Here is a 16,047-nt window from a genome sequence, read left to right on the forward strand (position 1 = left end):
TCGATGTTTATTCCCATCTTCACTATTAAGATTGCAGGTGTACATCAAAATTGAATCCATATTCTTTTTGACATCGTTTATTGCAGAAGCACCTATAGTGCACTTATTAGTACTTGCGACTGGCTTCTCCTTTTTAATGAATCAGTAATATTTATTTTATCTTTAACGGATAACACCACACTCTTGCACTTTGATATGTTTAAGCACAGACATGACACCGCCCAGTGGCATAGCGATTCCTAACTGTCTAATTCAAACAATAGTGAAAAGCATAGGTCACAGATTGCATGGGGCATGAGCGGGTAGTGGCACATTGACTTGTACGTGAAGGCACAGACTCCACTCCAAGGATATTTCCTCATGGTTGACAATAAGGATAACCTCAAATCTGTACAATTGAAGTCCAGATAATGGAGTCATCACTGTAGAAGCTACAAGAGATTATTTCAATGAAATGTGTGCAGCATCATCAGGTTTCATTCATGTGTGGTAAGAAAGTGTATATGTGACAATAAAAATAGGCGTTGCAGTCCCACAGATTCCTCTTCTCTTGACAGAATTCGAAAGTTACAAAATCCAGCAAGCATATTTGTGACATGCCAAATAAAGACAGCCTTAAACCTGTACAAACAACTGATTTCAAATCTTTAGCATTTTATAAAGTTTTAGTATAATAGACAGTGAACCCCCCACATGAACCATGGACCTTGCCATTGGTGGGGAGGTGTGCATGTCTCAGCGATACAGATATAGATGCAACCACAATGGAAGGGTATCTGTTGAGAGACCAGACAAATGTATGGTTCCTGAAGAGGGGCAGCAACCCTCTTGGTAATTTCAGGGGCAACAGTCAGGATCATTGACTGATCTGGCCTTGTAACATCAAGCAAAACGGCCTTGCTATGCTGGTACTGTGAATGGCTGAAAGCTGTAATTTTTACCAAGGGCTTGCGACTCTACTGTATTGTTAAATGAAGATGGAATCCTCTTCAGTAAAATATTACAGAGGTAAAATAGTCCACCATTCAGGTCTCTGTGTGGGGATTACCCAGGAGGATGTAGTTATCAGAAGAAACAAAACTGGCATTCTACAGATCAGAGTGTGGAATGTCAGATCCCTTAATTGGGCAGGTAAATTAGAAAATTTAAAAAGGGAAATTGATAGGTTGGAGTGAGATGTAGTGAGAATTAGAGAAGTTCGGTGGCAGGGGTAACAGTACTGTTGGTCAGGTGAATACAGGGCAATAAATACAAAATCAAGTACAGCTAATGCAGGAGTGGGTTTAATAATGAGTAAAAAAATAGGAATGTGGATAAGCTGCTATGAACAGCATAGTGACCACAATACTGTATACAAGATAGACATGAAGCCCATTCCCACCACAGTACTACAAGTTTATATGCCGGCTGGCTGAGGAGGAGATATATGATAAGATGAAGGAAATTCTTCAGAGAGTTAAGGGAGCCGAAAATTTAATGGTCATTGAGGACTAGAATTCGATAGTAGGAAAAGGAAGCGAAAGAAAAGTAGTAGGTGAATATGCACTGGGAGAAAGGAATGAAAGAGGAAGCCACTTGGTAGAATTTCGCACAGAGCACAACTTTATCATAGCTAACATGGTTTAAGAATCTTGAGAGAAGGCTCTATACATAGAAGAGATTTGGAGACACTGGAAGGTATCAGATTGATTATATAATGGTTAGACAGAGATTTAGGAACCAGATTTTAAATTGTAAGATATTTCCACAGACAGATGTGGACTCTCATCACTGTTTATTGGTTATGAACTGCAGATTGAAACTTAAGAAACTGCAAAAAGGCAGGAATTTAAGCAGATAGCGCCTGATTAAACTGAAAGAACTATACGTTTTAGAGGCTTTCCCTTTTAGAGGGAACAATTGACAAGAACAGGGAAAGGAATACAGTAGAAGATGAATAGGAAGCTTTGAGAGATGAAATAGTAAAAGCAACAGAGGATCAACTAGGTAAAAAGAAGAGGGCTAGTAGGAATCCTTGTGTAACACTAGACATATTGAATTCAATCGATGCAAGGTGAAAATATAAAAATTCAATAAATGAAGCAGGCGAAAGGGACTACAAACGTCTAAAAAGTGAGATCGACAGGAAGTGCAAAATGGCTAAGCAGGGATGGCTAGCGGATAAATGTGAGGATGCAGAGGCTTATCTCACTAGCGGTGAGATAGATACTGCCTACAGGAAAATTAAAGAGACCATTGGAGAAAAGAGAGCCACTTGTATGAATATCAAGAGCTCAAATGGAAACCCAGTTCTAAGCAAAGAAGGGAAAGAAAAAATATGGAAGGAATATATAGAGGGTCTATACAAGGATGATGTACTTGAGGACAAATTATGGAAATGGAGGAGGATGTAGATGAAGATGAAATGGGAGATAAGATACTGCGTGAAGAGTTTGACAGAGCACTGAAAGACCTGAGTCGAAACAAGGCCCCAGGAGTAGACAACATTCCATTAGAACTACTGACGGCCTTGGGAGAGCCAGTCCTGACAACACTCTACCATCTGATGAGCAAGATGTATGAGACAGGCGAAATACCCTCCGACTTAAAGAAGAATATAATAATTCCAATCCCAAAGAAAGCAGGTGTTGACAGATGTGAAAATTATCGAACTATCAGTTTAATAAGTCACAGCTTCAAAATACTAACGCGAATTCTTTACAGACGAGTGGAAAAACTGGTAGAAGCCGACCTCGGGGAAGATCAGCTTGGATTTCGTAGAAATGTTGGATCACGTGAGGCAATACTGACCTTACGACTTATCTTACAAGAAAGATTAAGGAAAGGCAAACCTACGTTTCTAGCATTTGTAGACTTAGAGAGAGCTTTTGACAATGTTGACTGAAGTACTCTCTTTCAAATTCTAAAGGTGGCAAGGGTCAAATACATGGAGCGAAAGGCTATTTGCAGTTTACAATTGGTGAGCTAGAGAACAAATGTAAGGATGTAGAAACATATATCAGAAGGGGCAAGACAAATACTGTCTACATGAAAATTAAAGAAACCTTTTGAAAAAAGAGAACTACCTCTATGAATATCAAGAGCTCAGATGGAAAACGAGCTCTAAATAAAGAAGGGAAAGCAGAAAGGTGGAAGGAATATATAGAGGGTCTATACAAGGGAAATATACTTGAGGGCAATATTACGGAAATGGAAGAGGACATAGAGGAAGATGAGAAGGGACATATGATGCTGAATGAAGAAATTGACGAAGCACTGAAATGCTTAACTCGAAACAAGGCCCTGGGAGTGGGCAACATTCCGTTAGAACTACTGATAGCCTCCAGTGAGCCAGTCATGACAAAAGCCTTCCAATTGGTGAGCAATTTGTATAAGACAGGCGAATTAGCCTCAGACTTCAACTAGAATCTAATAATCCCAGTTCCAAAGAAAGCAGGTGTTGACAGCTGTGAAAATTACCAAACTATCACTTTAATGAGCCACAGCTGCAAAATACTAACACAAATCCTTCGCAGAATAATAGAAAAACTGGTAGAAGCTGACCTCAGGGAAGAACAGCTTGGTTTCCAGAGAAGTGTAGGAACATGCGAGACAATACTGACCCTGTGGCTTATCATAGAAGATAGGTTCTGGAACGGCAAACCTCTGTTAACAGTATTTGTAGACTTAGAGAAAGCTTTTGACAATGTTGATTGGAATACTCTCTTTCACATTCGAAAGGTGACAAGGGTAAAATACAGGGTGCAACAGGCTATTTACAATTTGTATATACATTCTTTTTGTAAATTTATGGTAAGGTCTTGTGGGACCAAACTGCTGAAGCCTTCAGTCCCTAAGCTTACACACTATTTAATGTAACTTAAACTAACTTATGCTAAAGATGGCACACACACACACACATGCCCAAGGCAGGGCTCCAACCTCTGACACGGGGAGCCACGTGGACCGTGAAAAGACGCCTCAGATCACGTGGCTACCCAGCGTGGCAATTTGTACAGAAACCAGATGGGAGTTATAAGAGTCAAGGAGCATGAAAGGGAAGCAGTGCTTGAGGAGGGACTGAGACAGTGTTGTAGCTTATCCTCGATGTTACTCCGTATATTGAGCAAGCAGTAAAGGAAACAAAAGAAAAATTTGGAGTAGGAATTGAAGTCCAGGGACAAGTAATAAAAAAATTGAGATTTTCCAATGACATTGTAATTCTGTCAGGGACGGCAAAGAAGTTGGAAGAGCAATTGAACAGAATGGACACGATCTTGAAAGGAATATATAAGATGAACATCAACAAAAGCAAAACAAGTATAATGTAATGTAGTCCAATTAAATCAGGTAATTCTGTGGGAATTAGATTGGGATATGAGACACTTAAAGCAGTAAATGGGTTTTGCTATTAGGGAAGGAAAATAACTGATGCTGGTCGAAACAGGGAGGATATAAAATGTACACTGGCAATGGCAAGAAAAGCGTTTCTGTAGAATGGAAATTTGATAGATTTAAGTGTCTGGAAATCCTTTCTGAAAGTACTTGTATGAAGTGTAGCCATGTATGTGAGTGAGACATGGATGATAAACAGCTTGGACAAGAAGAGAATAGAAGCTTTTGAAATGTGGTGCTTCAGAATAATGCTGGGTATTAGATGGGTAGATCATGTAACTAATGACTAGGTACTGAATAGCACTGGGGAGAAGAGAAATTTGAGGTGCAATCCGACTAAAAGAAGGGATTGGCTAGTAGATTTACTTTAATTTCCAATACAAGAATGCAAATATTTTCAATGTTTTTCTGTTTAAGAGAGTGTGAGCATCGCAGAAGACAGTTTATGTACATAGATGTACTGGAGTTTCTGATACAGGGTTGGAAATGTTTTTCAGTATTTTACTGTTAGTAGGGAGTGCATATATCGGAAAATATGGTCATGTAAGTAGACCTGCTACGATTTTTGACATAGAGCTTGTTTTATGAGACATCAAGGGATCGCCAGTTTAGTACTGGATGGAAGTGTGGAGGGTAAAAATAGTAGAGGGAGACAAGGAGATGAATACACTAAGCAAATTCAGAGGGATATAAGTTGCATTAGTTACTCAGAGATGAGGAGGCTTGCACATGACAGAGGTACATGGAGAGCTGCATCAAACCAGTCTCAGGACCAGAGGTGTACAAATTCCCCTTGCAGCCTGCTTGCCCCTAGCTCCTCTGCAACCATTCATGCAGGTCAGCCTTCCGCGACGTAAACACATAAGTGCGCGTGTACTGAGGCATAGTGGGCAATGTGCAGACTCGGGCTCCCACAAGCCTGGCCTACCTGGATTCCAGCAGGCCTGCCAAGATTCACGGGACCCGCTCAGCTTGCTGCGCCTGACAATAGGTTGCGCTGTCAAGCTACCTTGACTAGAGTAGCCAGGTAATTAGCCTGCAGTTCATTTATCGCAATGGTTGGGGCAGCACAATGAATAGGTCGAACTTTAGTGTGATTGAAAAAAAATTGACAACTGGCGAATACATGCTGGTAACGAAACAGAGCACAAGTGCCGCATGGGAAACGTTTTCGTGTGTTTATGAGGTTACTTCAAATAAATCAGAATGTGTGTCTCATTGCAAACAATAAAAAAATTCTTAAGTACTTATTCGGGAACCTCGATTATGTTACGATATGTGTGCAAATTTGACAAGCAGTTCCCTCACTCCGTAAATATCTTGAAAGAGGACAAAGATTTAGTGGCCGAAAAGTGCGTCGAAATGTGTGCTAAGGACCTGAGACCATTTAGCAGCATAGAGGGAGAAGGATTTCTTAATTTAGGGCAGACACTGCTCGACATAGGTAAAAAATATGGCTCAGTTTATATTGAAAATTATGCCTTCCCGAGTGACAGTAGCTGGGAGAGTTCAAACCTTAGCTGATAAAGTGCACAGCAAAATGCTCCCAGATATAGTGCATCCGATTCGTTCTGGTATATGTGCCAGTACAATTGATCTATGGGCAGACAATTACAAAGGGGTGCATTACATGTCCGTGACAATGCATTACATAAATTCCGACTGGCGTTTGAAAAAATATGAACTTATCTGCTCTGTGTTTCCTGACTGCCCAAAAACTGGCTCGAATATTCGAAACGAGTTGGAAGATCGCTTAGTAACTATGGGTGTTTCTCGTCAAGACATTGCCAAAATTACGTTTGTCATAGACCAAGGCAGTAACATTGTCAAAGCTCTCAAAATATATCAGCGTCTTCCATGCATGGCTCATAGTATAAACACAGTCTTGAAACATGTTCTGAGCCAACAGTTTTTGAAAGAAAATGTTCCAAATATATTAGCCATTCTTAATACAGTGCGGGCTCCGGTTTCCTACTTCAAGAGAAGAGGTCTCTGTGTGAGACTGAACTCATCTTTAAAGCAGTGGGTTTCAACTCGTTGGAATAATTATTTTGACATGCTTGTACCAGTCCATTTCAGATTGATTCAGATAAGGTGTCTCTCATAAGATGCTGGGTTATGACCACCATATAACTGGCCAGCTTATAGCATTTCTTAAGCCGTTTAAAGATGCCACAGTTGATCTAGAGGGTGACAAGGAGCCAACCCTACATTTAGTTCTGCCATGGTTTTATGCCTTAAAAGCTCACTGTACTGTATGGGATAACAATGAAGAGGTTTGTAATTTTATTCCATCAGAATATTATAGAACCATTTGTGAAATATGTATGTTGATAAAATGTAATTTCAGGACATGAAACCTTTGAAAAAAGCCGCCGGTGCCTTCCTAGAACAGAAAATGTGCGTTAGTATGTTGCATAAAATTTCAACGTTTATGGTGCCTAACTACCGCACATTAAGAAAGTTAACCGAGGATGAAAAAATTGATGTTTACCAAGCAGCACGACAGACGTGTGCTGAAGGTAAGCTCCTAAGATAATGCTTATATTCTTCATCTACATGTACATGGGCACTCTGTGAGTCACACTCAAGTTCATCGAGCCACTTTCAACTTATTTGTCTCCTATTCTCGAATTTCGCGAAGGATAAAACACCTACCTCTCACCGCCTGGGCACTGCCTTTTTGTATTTTATTCTGATGATCATTTCTTCCACTGTAGATGGGATTCAACATTATATCTGCGAATTCGAAAGTGCAAGTTTGTGATCGCAATTTCATTTATAGATCGCGCAACGTCAAAACACTTCATTGTTGTAATAATTCCCACCCCAACTCCTGTATAATTTCCACGACACTCTTTCCTCTGTTTCACAATAATACCAAACGAGCTGCCCTTCTTTAGACTCTTTCGACATCCTCCATCAGTCGTACCAGAAAAGGATCTCCAACTGGGTAGCAATGCTCAAAAGAGTTTTATCATTAAAACGCCTATACCATTTTCTGTGAGTCCATTACTATGTAAGTAGGTCGTAATTGTAATCAGAGGTATTAAGTAAAATCTACAGCCTTTAGATTTGAGTTGTTGATCGTGTAAACGAAGTTTAACGGACTTTGTTTAGTACACACACGGATAACCTCGCTGTTTTCATTATTTATTGCCAACTGCAGTTAGTTTTGATCTTCTCGTGACTTTACTGGATGATAAATGATAGCATCATCTAAAAACTATTACAATTTCTACTATGTGTAGTACGATCTTCACATTATTCTGCAAATATTAATCAAACCCAGTATAGTTTCAGTACAAGTGCCCAATCACAGCACTCAAGTAACAAATCCAGGACCGTACAAAATGGCGAAATTTGAGGACTGGGCAGAAGAGTCTCCTCTCCTACATGATGAAGTCAGCAGATACTTGCAAGAACACTGTGTGAACGAGGGAGATTTCTACTGTGGTGGAAAAATAACTCCCAACGACTTCCTCCAGTTGCGTGTGTGGCAATAAAAATATTAAATATACCAGCTACTACTGCCTCTAGTGAGAGAATTTTTAGTTGCGCTGCAAACCTAATTACCGAAAAACGATCGCGTCTTAATGCAGACAGACTTAACGATCTCGTCATAATTAATTCGAACACTAATCAGCAGACACATTAAGAATACAGTAGAACATTAATCAGGAAACTATGAGTTTGAGTGCAAATTTACTAATTAAGAGTGCAGTTTTCTTTCTTTTGCTTTTCTGGGCGTCAATTTCTGAGATTAGACTAAACTTTTTGTTTTCAATCCTCCCAAGTGACATTTATTATTGTTTATAAACCATTTTCTGTTACTTGTGTTTGCAAAAGTAGCCAAATTTTTTAGGAGTATCTGGTTTGGCCTAAATAATACTTTCAGGGGAACTGAAGGAAAATTTATAAATATTTTATATTGAAAAATGTTCTCCAAAACAAAATATTCATTTGTAGATTAAGGCAATACACACTTTAAGTTTAAATTACAATTTATTTTGTTGAGTTCCACACACATTGCGAAACGTAATTTTCTTCCTGTATTTCCATATTAAGGGGAATCCCACAAGGAAGGTCTAGATGCTCAAGACCTAGACATTACAAATGCTTTTAAAATGAAGAGCGCCTTTTCCACGAATGTATTGTAGTAGGAATATAATGGAAACACTGAGCCACTCTCCGCAGCGTCTACGTCTGCGTCGTGAGGGTTCAGACTCGTCGTTTAGGTCTGTGTTATGAGGGTCTGCAGTTGTCATTTAGGTTTGCATCATGCAAGTAAACACTCGTCGTCTAAGTCTGCATCATGAGGGTCCGAACTATGGTCCCTCATGACGCAGACCCAGACTACAAGTGTGTACTCTCATGACGCAAACGTAGACGCCGCGAAAAATGGCTCAGAGTCGCCATTGTATTCCCAGTACTATAGTTTCTAGACGAACTGCATACGAAACAAGTGTTTCAATTACATTTTGGCAATTTAGAATGATTTTTCCGACTTTGAATGAATTCACAGAACCAGTAAAATACATCCTGGAAAAGTGGTTAAATATTTGTATAACGGGTGTCATACTTGGCTGAAACATACTGAAGTTAAAGAATCTAGACTTCCAAAAACTTAATTTGGTTCTCATTGCAGTACAGTAGTTATCAGCAGCGTAGATAATTTATTCTTTAGGGGAGGGGACCAATCTTCTTTTCGGGGGATGGAGGTTCACTTCTTTAGTGTTGAAAACCGCAACACAGACTGCATTGCGTTCTACACCCCCCCTCCCCCCTCCCTGTTATCTACGCCCCTGGTGGTTATCTGTAGCTTTTAGTGTACAAAGGAGCCCCATTTTCAGTGATTGTTCTGCTTGCTACACAAACTTATTTGAGATGTGATCTGATGGTGGTTAGAATTTCCAGTATTGAGAGATTTTGAAGTATCAAAGAAATCCTTTTATATTTGACAACTAGCTGAAAACCCTGCGTTTCCTGGGCATTTATTTATTCCATACTCTCGTAGTCCATCTTCCCTCCCCTATTTTCTCTCTATCCATTTATTCCTCTCCCACTATCTCTCTGGTCACCTCCCCCCTCCCCACCCCTTGGCCCATCTCCCCCACCCTCTACCCTTCTCCTCGCTCTCTCTCTGTTGGACTCCGCCACCTCAGTTCATCTCCTCTTCGCCTATCTATGAAAACTCATATATATTTGTCAACTTTTGTGGTGATCAGTGAAGCAGTGTCAAAGTTTATTGCTATGTAGCATTTATTGTAATACTTTTTGATACGCACCATTGATAGTTTTGATTTCTGGTGCGTAAACAAATGATGTTGAAGGTGTCGCAACAGGGGAATATGCGACATACAATTGGCCACATATATAATTTGGGGTTTGTCTTTTGGTGCTTAGGTCAAATAAAAACTTTTAATTAACGTTCATAAGACGACAATGACGCGCGCAGACTAAATGCCTGCGTACAGCAGCTCACCAGTAAAGTTGGGCAGGCAAGCAAGTTTCCTGCAGCCTGCCTGGGTTGCGTTATGTTTGGCTTGGCTGGGAGTGAAGCAGCCTGCCCGTTCTGTTCACAACATGCGGTGGCCTGCCCGCCTGGCCAACAGGCAACCATGGGTGGGTTAGAAGCGGAACATGTACACCGCTGCTCAGGACAAAAGATCACAGCAACAGCAGACAGTGAACTTGTGAAATGTTTTGCTTAACCTTCTAGACTAATTAATGAAATCACTTTTCTAAGCCCCAAGGAAAATTCTATAGATAAACAAATGCTACTTCCATTGGCATAAAATTATTCATGCAATACTGAATCGTAGGAGGCAAAAATCGAAATATTAAAAAAATCTTATCATAAGTCATGAACAGGAAACCAGCATAAAGACTTACAAATTATTTTCATTGCTTACATTGGTAGAGCAATATAAACGTATGTTACATGATTTGTACAAAGTAATTCAAATAGTAGTGACTTTTGTTCAGCATCACGTGAATGAACATTTTTTGTGCATGTGAAGTCTAAAACGTTGTTCAAGGAATTCTGTGCCTGATGATCACGCAAATTATTTTTCTGTTCTTGCAACAGAAAGGACTGTGACAATGACTATTTAGTAGAAAAGAGTGGCTGATTTCCTCATCAGTCACGACAGCAGAAGGATCAATCTGCTTTTAAAGTAATTACAAATCCGTTTGTTATTTTGTATAACACTATTTTTCTCTTTCATCTCAGTGATATAAATTTTGCTGTTTTCTAGGAGAACATAAAGTGAATATACTATTCAAAATGCATGTTTTGAGGTATGATTTGATTTTGGTGCATGACATGTTGGGACATGGGTGCCATTTCTATTGGTATCTACCATTTAGGTTGTTGTCGTTGGCAAAGTATACATGTATGGAAAAAGGTAGCTTATGTATATGCAGTTTGTTTACAAAGAGAAGAACAGGAGCTCTCTAGTTCTGAGTCGGCAGAATTCGGTTGACCATGGCATGTTCATGTTTTGTGTCCAGCTATTGCCAATCTTGGCTATGAGCTAAAACAGAATCTTGCTTTGTAGTCATTACAAAGTTACTGTTGTGCTATCTTCTTTTTATTGTCAGAATGGAAGTTTTTCTAATGCCTTTTTTTTAAATTCTTGATTTTTCTGCGAGAACTGATATGGAAGTTGAAGCAACAATCATCCTCATTCAAAGCCACTTGTAGCATAAATTGATACCAATATGTGTGTGCAAGTGTAGTGCTAGCACTGCGTGACGTAAATGTGGCCTCCTCTCCCCTTGTCATCCATGGCCATTCGACAGCCAATGCACTGGGAGTCGGTGGGTAGAGCTCGCTTCCCCCACTCACCACTCCCCTCAGAAATTTTTCACCTACTTGTGAACAAACTGTAGATTTACTTTAATTTCCAGTACAAGAATGCAAATATTTTCAATGTTTTGCTGTTTAAGAGAGTGTGAGCATCGCAGAAGACAGTTTATGTACATAGATGTACTGGAGTTTCTGATACAGGGTTGGAAATGTTTTTCAGTATTTTACTGTTAGTAGGGAGTGCGTATATCGGAAAATATAGTCATGTAAGTAGATCTACTACGATTTCTGATATAGAACTTGGTTTCCGTTCGTTAATTTGTTGTTCCCATTGAAAACTCCATATTTCCACTGCCCTCTAGATAGTTCGTTTGAAGTGGAAAGAACATATCGGGCTATGTTGATTTACTGGAGGGTGCGTAGGAAGTATTGATAGGTAGCAAAAGAGAGCCTTGTACTTCTGGCCACAGCACACATACAGAAATTGGGAATGTTGTGTTAATGGCATGTTAATAATCTAATTTATTATCTCTTTTTGTCACACATATTTTTTAAAAATATTCTCTTCCATGTTTTTCAGTCTGTCACTGTACAGTTACAGCATCAACAAAAAGTCTCAGCCACTGTTTTTATTATATAATCACAATTTATTTCGATACTTACCTCATAATTTTCAGGTCGTACATGCTCCAATTACAATTATTTACTTTCTGTTTGCCAGCAACTAGTGAAGCCATCTTGAGGTTTTGAATCTTCTTGCAATTTTGTCCGCATCGGAAAGGTAATCTTATATTTTTACTAAAACTTTACTTGTTACTGCCATTGTATACTGTTACACTGCATTTCATCGAATTGTAAAAAGAAGTTGCAACCCACCTAACAAGTGAAAGCACAATGTTAGACTGTGGTACAGTGTGATGTCTGTTATCTTCTTGTAATATTGCGCGGACTTAAATGTACCAAATCAAAACTGTGACAAATAAATTATAAAAAAATACTTATAAAAATGTATACTTGACTTGTACAATAGCATATGTACGAATTGTACAATATTGTGATTTTTTGGGTCAATAAAACACAGTACTACATGATATAATATAATAAACAACATTGTTTACTGTTTCTCGAGAAAAAATAATGCTAGCTAAAACAAACTAAAGGCAGCGGAATCGAATTTTCGAGGGGGCGTGACAAACCAGATGATGACACTGACTAAAGAAACAATGGCAGACAGAAGCTCAGTTTGCTACAAATATCGTGAACGTATAGCTACTCAATGAAATTTTATATCGTTCGTGCTGATACATAAATGAACTAAATAAATATAAGTATACAGTGGCTATGAATACACAGTACACGGACATAAACGTGATCTGCTTACGAACCATATTTGGTAGTTCTTGATGTCTATTATAATGAAGTTACTGGCAGAATAGTGTGAAATCAAAAGTATAATGTTTTGTCCTTGATATTTATCCCCTTTTATAGCTAACCTGGCCCACACATGTGACATATAGCTAAAGCCACCACTGCTACTAGGGCCAGCAATCATTGCATATTTCCGTTTTGCGTGGGAAAAACTGGCGCAATTATTTCATAGCAGACGTATCGACGCATTACGAATCGAACCGTTTCCGATGGATACTTCGACAGCAGTTGTCAACTTATTTGCGCATGCGTAAGAATTCTCAAACAACTGGAAGGGTTGTGTCTTCGTATTATATGCTGTATTGTGTGCTTTGGAGGTGTGGTAGCGCCATTGTGGTTGTTTAGATTTGTAGGGGAAGAGAGGTATGTAGATGAAAGACGGATTCATGTGTAAAATTTAGTTTGTGCTGCGCGTTGTGAGTGGTTTTTATAAGCTAGATAAACATGCTTGAATTCATATACATATATATATATATTTTCTTCTCTTTTTAAGTTCTGCAGAACTTGCTACCTTTAGTGATTGGCCTTCAGTCTTACGTTAAGCTTGATGATATTTGTTCTGATAAGATTTTACTATTTTTTGCCACTTCTCCGTATCTTACTGTCTCGTGCGAATTGGCTTTCACTGAAACTTAAGTTGGGTGGTTACGGGAGGCCGGCAGGGAATCAATATGCAAAGTTACTTTTCTCTAAATCTCATTTTTGTGTTTTGTTTATTTCGATACTAACAGAAAATTGCTGTGCTGATGTGAGCATTACGTTTAATTTGTAAAGTAATCAGAATTGAAGAATTTGAAAGTGTTACAAAACTTAATTATATTCTTCTTTGATACATAAACAAACGGCGTGACATACGAAATTTTCTAACGTCATTAGGCGTCAGAGTCCATAATATTAAATTGGGTGATATAATAAGACAAGTAATATTATCCACGTCCTACTGAAATTAAAGACATATTTGTATGTTTGAGGAAGACTGGAGGTATCGTCGGCAAAACTTGCTTTGCAATAATTGTGTGCAGTCAAAATTCTTAAAGGATCAAAGATTACAAGGTAGTTAATGACGACAGGTTATTATTATTATTATTTAGTCACGCCACAACGATATTGTGTTGTGATGCGCCTAAGTGAGAGTAAAATCATTCATAAACAATGTCACATAGCACGAAAATGTTTGTTTATAGAACGAAAATGAAGAACTCAATAATTCGTATAAATATATGCAGTGTGTTATCTCCTAATCATGTGTAGAGCGTGAAACATACAATCGGATCTCTCAGAAACATTATTTATACGCAGGAGATGGTAAGCACAATTTTTAAAAATATGTTTTGTACTATCCTTCGATAATTCTGTTGACTGTCTCCCACTTTAATGCTCATGACGTGCTGTCATTAAGAAACAAGTTTTTAGTAATATACATGTATTATTTCTTTCGCTCACACGTTCATTTTTATTTTACAAATTCTTTAAATATCAAATGCGTTGTAACATCTCCAATTATTTCTAATTTCACACAGTAATATCCGCATAAATTTCTTTGTGATTAGTTTGATTAATAAAATTTGGAAGGAGATTCACACCATCAGCTGACACCTTTTGATACGCGTCACACCTCTGTGGAATTGCAGTAAGTGAAATATTTGAACATATCTACATATTGGACTTCCTGGTCTAGCTATAGTTGTAATCTCAGTGTAGTCTTTGTACCCAGGTGTTAGTACAATAGGTGGCCTCGCCCAGTTGCTGAGAGTGTTATTTTTCCAATTATATCAGCTAGTTGACTAGTTTCGAACTACTCTGTTGCAAAACACAGTTACTGAAATTCACCTTTTGTGTTGTGTTTTGAAGGAGGCAGCCTTGTAAATTAGCTTAAGATATATTTTTCTTTTTGTGTTGTAAGCAATACGCTTTTGTGTGTGTGTGTGTGTGTGTGTGTGTGTGTGTGTGTGTGTGTGTGTGTGTGTGTGTATACTTTTTCTGAAGAAGGCATTACCTTTTTATTTTATTGAACTGCTCAAGATTTACTCTAAGGCTGTTTGATGGAAGGTTACTTGTTTCTCACTGTTGGATTTTATTTCAAGGTCTGTTGCACCTTACCACATTCCTCTTCATGCAGTTTTCCTTGTGTTGCTGAAAAGGACTAAAATTTAAAAATGTACTCTGTTGTGCTGTGTGGTTTTACTTTCATCAGAATGTGGGTGATACAAAAGATCTGCACTTCACATACATTTTGAACTGTAATGTGAGATTTGAGGAATGCTTGTATTGTTTATTTCATGCTGAAAGGTTAGGGTGTTCAGGTTATTGTAATCATGATATGCTCATTAAATTAAAATCCTGAAACTGTGATCAGTATTTCATACAAAAAACTTGGAGAACTTTTCCTGCTAGTAGGTACCACATAGTAATTGGTGCTTTGTGACAGTAATTTTGCAAGAGACTAAATAATGTCGTACTGTTCTTAGTGGTGGGCCCATGAAAAAGTTATTAGACATAGGGCTCCAATTTGGTACTGATTAATTAACACCTGGGGTAAGTTGCCCATGAAAATAAATATTAGGCATGGGCAATAATTTCATGGTCCATTATCACTTACTTGGGTGATCATTGTGTAGGAAACAGTTCTAGTATTGTCTTTGTGGACATTAATGTTTAGCTTGATGAGTATTTAATGCTTTGAGTTATGATACAGTATAAGATCCACATACATAGGTCACTGATATGTGGTATAAGAAATGAATGTCACATCTTAACTCCTTAATCAAAGCTTCCTTGTCCTGGAGATGACGAGGAATGGTGGGATGTGTGTAATGATTATATAAAAGAGAAAGAGAAGTGAAAATGGTTTTTAACTCTCTGATAGAAAGCATTGCACTCACACACACACACGGTTGTGGCATATGGACAGTAATTTTAAGAGAAGCATGTGTATACTGGGATTAAACTCGTCACATAGTAAATAGCCACATCGGTGGACCTGAGTACGTTTATTTGAAGTTGTAATCAATCGTATTAATGGCTTGTTGTTTCATTTGCCATCAGAAGTGCTTTTCACAATAAAGCAGAAAGGCAAAATAACTAGGTTTTGAGAGACCAATGAAAACGTAGTGTAAAATTATATATTATCTCTGTTGTGATCACTTTGTGAATGATTGTTGTGTTTTAAGGGTTTAATTTTATGCTACCAGTCAGAGGAGTTGTCTATAAATTAATGTTGAATGTTAATCAACTGACTAGATGAATCATTAATTTATTCATAAAGCAAATCTGCTGAAATAGTAAGATAGCTCAGTTCTAGTGCAGTAATGATATGTTTGTGGTACTATGAACAGATAATGTGCTATTAATGTGTGTTGTGAGAAGGTAATTAAAAATGAGCAATTATTTTGCTTCAAAAATATAGTAACTGTTCAGAACATTATCATTTG

General features: G+C 38.2%; 1 protein-coding gene across 7 annotated transcripts in view; it reads left to right on the plus strand.

Annotated features, from left to right (window-relative positions):
- The first annotated feature begins 12,857 nt into the window (after nucleotides 1–12,857).
- LOC126297847 (uncharacterized) overlaps nucleotides 12,858–16,047 on the plus strand; it is an 85,555-nt gene continuing 82,365 nt past the window's right edge. For 4 of the 7 annotated variants that reach the window (XM_049989106.1, XM_049989105.1, XM_049989100.1 and 1 more), the window contains exon 1: nucleotides 12,865–12,979. The gene's annotated coding sequence lies outside the window, so the exon portion shown is untranslated. Of the gene's footprint in view, nucleotides 12,980–13,591; nucleotides 13,670–13,800; nucleotides 13,922–14,171; nucleotides 14,247–16,047 lie in introns of those variants that run through there. The other 3 variants (XM_049989109.1, XM_049989102.1, XM_049989099.1) reach the window with 3 other exon arrangements.

Source organism: Schistocerca gregaria, chromosome X (genome assembly GCF_023897955.1).
Source record: "Schistocerca gregaria isolate iqSchGreg1 chromosome X, iqSchGreg1.2, whole genome shotgun sequence".
In the NCBI taxonomy this organism is placed as follows: domain Eukaryota; kingdom Metazoa; phylum Arthropoda; class Insecta; order Orthoptera; family Acrididae; genus Schistocerca; species Schistocerca gregaria.